Genomic DNA, 7355 nt, shown 5'->3' with positions numbered 1-7355 from the left:
ACATTCCAACAATGCGACTTCATGGCAAAGGAGCACAAGATGATCAAGAGGTATGGATGGATCGACTTCTTACGTTAGTGGAGCTTGAGTGGAAAAGAGAAGCAGCATATGAGTGCTACAAGAGGAAAGCCACACAAGCGAAAGAAACGCACGACAAGAAACTGAAGGACAAAGGCATCAAGGAAGGAGAGCTTGTGCTAAGGTATGACAATCGACTTGACAATCGTTTTGATGCCAAGTTTGAAACTAGATGGCAAGGGCCATACATAGTCAATAAGGCTTTCAATTCTAGTTACTATCAGCTTATGGACTTGAATGGTAAAGAGCACTCCAGGAAGGTAAACGGGTATCGCTTGAAGCCCTATTTGATTCGCCTTCTACCAAAGGATCTACCAAAGATCTGTCCAAAGGCCGTTGTCTCATGTAAGTATTGTTACATGAAGCATGAGTGTATCTCCAGCCAAAATTCTGAGGGGCCAAACAATGAAGATCTCGTCAAGGACTCTGAAGCACTCTCTTTGGAAAAGATGCTCTATGATAATACATGAATATACCATCATCCTGGGGAGGGCTAATGATAGCCGTTTTTCGGCTCTCCATAATTTCGATAGTAAGTTACTCCACCCTACCAAATTCACCCAAACGCTATGGCTATCCCTACCATTTCACTGTACATAGACGTGTGTGAGTTAGGGGGCTTTTCCCATATCTTCTTAAAACCCTCAGCTAGCTAGTCACTGGGCTAGTTGAGCCAAAAAAAAAAAAAAAGTATATTATGACCTCTTTGTGTGTAAATATTTCATTGTATATATGGCCTAAATATAGGGATTTTTTATAATTATTTTGGTATTTTATTTAAATATTTCTACTTAGGTGTGTATTTTATTAAACCTATGTACACTTTCTTTCATCCTCTTACACCATAATTATATTTTTTTCCAATATGTACATACTCTAACCTCATATTTTTCCTTTATACAAATCACTCCCACATTTTCACCCTCACCCTCGTGAAAACAAAAAATTGATTTCTACTCATTAGTTACGTTTATTATATTATTTACTCGCATATCTTTTCCTCTTTCACCCAAAATAATTCAAGGAGGGACCATATCATATGATTCCAATCTCTTTCCATATCCATAACTCCTCCATATTTTTATTATTATTTTTACTCATTATTCTAACACCATGTGCTCATTGAGCTAAAGTCCATGAATAGTCCATACACTAGTCCCACCATGTATATATTTCTTTATTCACCAATAATCCTCCTCCATGCATGGGTCAAGGGAAAGTTGGATGCTTTGTATTATAATATGACAAAGGAGGGGCTCACTCTTGGATGCATTGTACAAATTCAACAAAGGAGGGGGCCACTAAAAGACTTTTGCAGACATTAAAAACAGGCTTTTTGGTGAGAATTTTGGCACCTATCTCCACTCCGAATTTGGAGAGGTGGTCAAAAGAGAAAATGTAGCCCACGCTCTGAATAATCACTTCAAAGTTTTTCATGATTTTTGGAGCTACCAGCGGTGAGCTATGATTTTTTGAGTGGACCCCAGTCTGCCTACTTTTCTCACAAGTAGCCCTTAGTCTTCTCTCACCCTTCCACACACCTACTCACTCTTACACATCCCTCCCTCTCCTTCCCTCACTCAAACCTGCAATTTCCATGGCTTCTCCCACCCTCTTCACCATTACCCTTCTCTCTCATCCATATAGTTCTTTTATGAACCTCTACATACATACACCCTCTCCATGTCTCTCTCTATTGCTTCTATGTTACAATTTCATTTACCTCTCCTAAAAATATCTAAAATTCAGCATCTTAACCATGATAACTTCTGCAAATTGAGGATTTTTCATCAACAAATCCTCTTTTCATCGTGGTGGTCAACCGTGGTGGCGGCGTAAAGAAGCGAAGAAGAACAAGAAGACCAGCGGTCATTTTTTCCACAATCTACACAAGGGTGAGTTCAAGCTTCTTCAAATACTTCACCATCTCAATGATTCTCTTTTAATTCACCCCTCTTCCTTCATCAAATCAACTCATCCTACCCATTGTAAATGTATCACTAACAATTCTAGTGATTATTACCACTAACAACTAACTTCTCTTGTAAAAATGCACCCACACTATCAACATATGGAGTAGGCAACCGCACAAGTAAACCAAATTCACTCACTCCCATGGAAGTTTCTCTCCTTTCACCACATCAATAATTCTCTTACTTGAGCCCACATCCATGTGACTCAAGAGAAAAGAAAGACCCCATTCTCATTTGAAATTCATAATCCTTCATCTTTCCTAATAAAATTGATTAGGCTTAATCCTAATCAAGGCTTCTAAAACCTATAAATAGAACCCATTCCTCCTTGTAAAAGACATCACTATACCATTTCACACTAGATTGAGCGTACCACACGCCAGTTCTATCTTGGTTGTAAAGAGAGAGTAAGCTTTCTATACACCATCACCTTGGTGCATAGAAAAGCTTGAGCTAGTTTGAGTGAGTGCGAGTAGAATATATTCTTCCTACCATTGTTGTATCTACCCCAACATCAATGAATTGGTAGTTTTGGGTGCAATTCATGTCCAAAGGCTCACGCTTCTCCTCCAATTTGGCTTGGCAAACTCATTCAGCTTCATAAGGTGACTTGTTTCATTGAAGGTTGTTGTTTTGTTGCTTATGATTCATTGGCTATTGTTTAGCTACCATTGTAAGAGGGTGGATGGTTAGAGGGCTCCCATAACCCTAAGACAATGTGCTAGTGATGCTATAACCAAATCTTGTCACTTGATTCCGCAAGCTCTAAGTTCCTTTTTGTGCAAAATATAAAGTTGAAGCTAAGTTGTACACCATCTCTCTCTCTCTCTCTCTCTCTCTCTCTCTCTCTCTCTCTCTCTCTCTCTCTCTCTCTCTCTCTCTCTCTCTCTCTCTCTCTCTCTCGTGTTTTAGTGTGTGAGAGTGTTCCATTGGTGTTAGGGTTAGTGTAAATTCCTTGCTTGTTTGTGGGTTGCTCTAATGATTCTCCTCTTTTGCGTCCTAGTTCGCTCTTAAACTAGGTGGTGCCCCTTGTGTAGTTGGGATTTGGCTGTGGGTTTGTTGTTTTGGTTTGTGTTGTGTTGTGCCCCAGCCCCATTGAGCAGCACGGGAGCCTTGAAGGGTGTCTAGAGGTTGCTCTTCTTGTTGCCCGCCCCGGACCGCCTCAGCGGCCTTTGCAAAAGAAGGTTATATGCCAGAGAAAGGAGCATTCATTGTCTCTTTGGTAACATGCAAAAGAGAGGAGAGTTTTGTGAATGGTATGTGTTCACACTTTTCATTTTTGTATTGATGTCCACGTGCTGTGAATGTTATTTGAAGTTTGACTTTGTGAATGTTCTAGATGAGATAAAGGCTACATGGGATCCTCTTTGGAATGAAATCAATGAAGAATTTGAAGCCGAGTTAAGAAAACAAAGAAAGTTTCAAGATCTCACAAATCACATGTTCTATGTTTGGGAAGGGAATCATCGCACAGTGGCTTGGAGGGAAGCGATAAAAGAGAAGTTCTCCACTTCAATGGAGAAACAGTGTCGAGTCCTATGCACCATCATAGATCCCACTAAGGTGCCAGAGATTGCCTTGCTAAGCAGTTTACAACGAATGAACTTGTAAGTGTTGATGTTTCTTCTATCTTTGCTAACACTTGAATGTCAGTATCAAATGGTTTTTTGGTCTTTCAATGCAGCATGAACACTTATGCTCTTGTTGTCACACATCTTCGTGATGAGATTGTCAATACGACACATATTTGTACAGCGGACCATGAAATGTATCTAAAGGGTTTTCCAGATAGAGATCAAAAACTTATTGCCGCTGTACGGAAGAAGAATGCCAAAGGTATAGAGCCTTGGTATCCACTTACGCGACGGTACCTTGGCAGATTGGTCTATGACGTATGTGTCAGACTAAATGATTTTTACTCTCATTTCAATGCATGATTTCAAAGCTTGTTAACGTATATTTAGTTTTAGATTCAAATGACAAAAGAAAAAGAAAAGCGAGTTGCTCTTATCAAACAAAGCTTGTGTGCGGAAGAGCATTAGAAAGGAGAAGAGAGAATTTGTGAGGAGATTACTCACAAATATCAGGATCGAATTGGAAAGGTATGTAGATAATATGAATTCACGGCATTCTCTTGAGAAAAACGTGCAAAAAGTCACTTAAGTACTTGTCATATGCAATATTAAATTTTTCAGTTGCTTAACATTATTGATCCCAATCTTGGGACGGATTGTCTAGCAAGAGTTTTGTCTTTGAAATGGGGTCTTGATAGTTGGGCTACGTTGGAGAAGCTGAACTTAATAGCACTTCAAGACGCCCTTGTGCAAAACAAGATTCATTGGGTTTCATTATTGGAAGCAGACAAGATTACAAGGAGTGCATATGGTTTGAAAAAGAGAGATCACATCTTTCGCATGTAAGTATAGCTAAGATTAAAAGTACTAAATATATCATGCCTTTATATATAAGTCTAACTTTGTCTCCTCTTTTTATTTGGGAATGTAGCTGGCTTCGTAGAGAGGGTTTTTTGGCTCGGGTTTTTCAAAGGGCATTTCAGATTGTGTCAGATCTTTTGGATGTGCCAGGCGGGGTGCCTTTGCAGCATGACTGCACTCTTGCATTCTACTTTGAAGAAATTAAATTTGAGGCGAGGCCCTATCTATTTCCAATAGAGGTGTCTCTTGGAGTGAAGACTAAGGATATCGATAAGCAGGCATTAAAGAAGGTGGATACATTGAGAATGGCAGCACAACATTTGGCTTTCAGGTGAATCACTAACTGACTTAGATATATAATATTCTTTTTTATTGTTTCTTACATTTGTGTCACCTAATTGACCTTTGTAGATTCTTCATGTTCTTGGTTACCAAGAGTGTCTTGCCTGCCATGCCCTTTCTGGCTAGATAGTGGACTCAGCTAGCGATCCAAGACACAAGCATGTATCCCTCTACTATGCACACATTGACTCCTTGGGAGATAGATAATTGTCCATGGTGGATATATATGGAGAAGGGCCATGTTCTTGGACGTGAAAGAGAGTTACAAGAGATGATATCGAAGGATGCTACGATGAAGGTTCCTCCAAGAGACATAGTAGAAGAGAGTCGTGCAGGTATGTTTGATCATGCTCATATTTACCTATTTAAAAGTTACAGTGCTCTGATTTGAAGTTATCTATTTCAGCAATGCGCAACTCACAAAAGGAAAAGGAGAGGGTTGTGGATCAGATCATTGACGAGGAGGTGGAGCCACCTCCAGGTAAACTACAAAAACATTTGTTAATGCTTTCCTTCCACGTGGTTGATGCATGGCTTATTAAACCTCACTGTAATGTCTCAGTTGCTTCTGGCACGATAGTGGCTCGAAGGAGTATCTCTTTTGTTTATATTATGGAGTCTCCATCTCATTGTCTCTCTAGTTCTATGGATACTCGATGCATGGCTATTGTTGGGGACTACATTGCCATTGTTGCACACTATAGGGCGGGGATCCGTAATCTTGCATGGGTCCCTGTACACGAGCATCTCGTGCGGGCTCGCTCTGACTCTATCATGTATACCCCCGGCACGAAATCAGTTTCATGGGCTGCAGATTTGATTTTCTTAGATCTTCCATTTGGTGGGTCCCTCTTAGGCTCCTCTACTTCACCTTGTTGGGACATTTGCACTGAGGATCATGTACATGCTAGTGTTCATTTGGCATTCTCGACATTGGCGGATTCTGGATGGCTGTTGATCATGGTTTCTTTGGCAGGTCTATCTTGTTTATAGTCATGCAAAAAAATTGTAATATTTGTGGTATTTATCATTGATATTTAGTTAAAATAACAGGAGAGGCCGTTGGCTGGGTGGAGAGATTTTCTCGTTCTTCGGAGATGGTGGTTCATCGACGCATTGTAGTGCTCCATCATGGAGCATACGGTTATGTGGAGAGTTTTGGTGGTCGTTTGGAGGTGATACATTTGTTTTTACATCAATATTTCAGCACTTTGTCATGTTGTTTGCTCTAATCGTGTGTCTTGTTTTGCAGTGTAATTGCTCTATGCTATTTATGATTCACAGAGTGGGTATGCGTCCACCTTGATTTGTATCAGAAAGCGCTGCCTTGTTCTCCCGTCTTGGTATGCACTCTTCGGATTCTTTTATGGTGCATCACCTTCCGGAGCTCTCTCAGGCTAGATCATTATCAGGTGAGCCATTGCGAGGAGGACTGCAATGGAGCCATTCTTTCATTGCATGTTTTGTGGAGCTGCTTTGCCGACGAGGAGGTATTTGTTTGGAGCTTGGATGTGGCACAGCCCCTGTACAAGAAACTTGCTTGGCTTCAGGACGAGCATGTGTTGCAGTCAACATTGATGAGCCACTGATTTTAGGATATGTGTTACCGTTGCTTCGCCCTAGAAAGCGGGGCAGATAGGAGGCGTCCACCTCTTTAGATATTGATGATGAGAGTGACATGCCATCGCGTGTCAATCCCTTTGACGACTAGTTAGGGCCCCTCTTACTTTTGACATTGACATTGCTCTCATCTTTTTTGTCACTATTTTTGTATTAGCGTTGGTATTTATTGATCATCGATAGTGCCTATATTACTTGTTTGGTGTTTAACTTCACGATCTTTTTTTTTTTAAAGGAAGTGCATTGCCGGTCTACGCAGAGCAGATGGCTAGAACCATGGCAGCAGATACGCGGTACAATTCTTGCATCCCTGAGAGGTATCAGAGACATAACGTATTCATCGATGATGAGTGCGAGTCATCATAAGAACAATGGATTTATAACATTGGTGGATGTTAAAATTCAAATTCATGTCGTGTTGTGTTCATAAGAATATCGTTATATCACGATGGAAACTTTTAACAGTTGATGTTCTAATATTTTGGATTGTGGATAAGTAGTATGTATTGTTTTGATGGATTTGGTTAAGGTTTAAAATCCTCATGTGAGGTGCCATGAAGGCTTATGATTATTTTTGAAATCTTGCTTCATGTACAAGGGAAACTATGTCCAATTTTTTTTAAAAGTACTATGTTTGTTTTGCTTTGTTTTTCGTGAGAGGAGATATAATGGTTATGACCATTTTTATTATTTTTTCGAGTGGTGATGATACCACAACTACAGATGTTCTAATATTTTGGATTGTGGATAAGTAGTATGTACTGTTTTGATGGATTTGGTTAAGATTTAAAATCCTCATGTGAGGTGCCGTGAAGGCTTATGATTATTTTTGAAATCTTGCTTCATATACAAGGGAAACTATGTCCAATTTTTTTTAAACGTACTATGTTTGTTTTGCTTTGTTTTT

The 7355-nt window shown here is 39.9% G+C and overlaps 1 pseudogene; it reads left to right on the top strand.

The window, feature by feature from the left end:
* The first annotated feature begins 4027 nt into the window (after positions 1-4027).
* Positions 4028-6539, top strand: LOC147453976 (uncharacterized; annotated as a pseudogene).
* The last annotated feature ends 816 nt before the right edge of the window (positions 6540-7355 follow it).

Source organism: Adiantum capillus-veneris, chromosome 7 (genome assembly GCF_014529385.1).
Source record: "Adiantum capillus-veneris isolate H3 chromosome 7, ASM1452938v2, whole genome shotgun sequence".
In the NCBI taxonomy this organism is placed as follows: Eukaryota; Viridiplantae; Streptophyta; class Polypodiopsida; order Polypodiales; family Pteridaceae; genus Adiantum; species Adiantum capillus-veneris.
The sequence above is the reverse complement of the archived record's forward strand: the minus strand, read 5'-3'. Positions and strand labels throughout refer to the sequence as shown.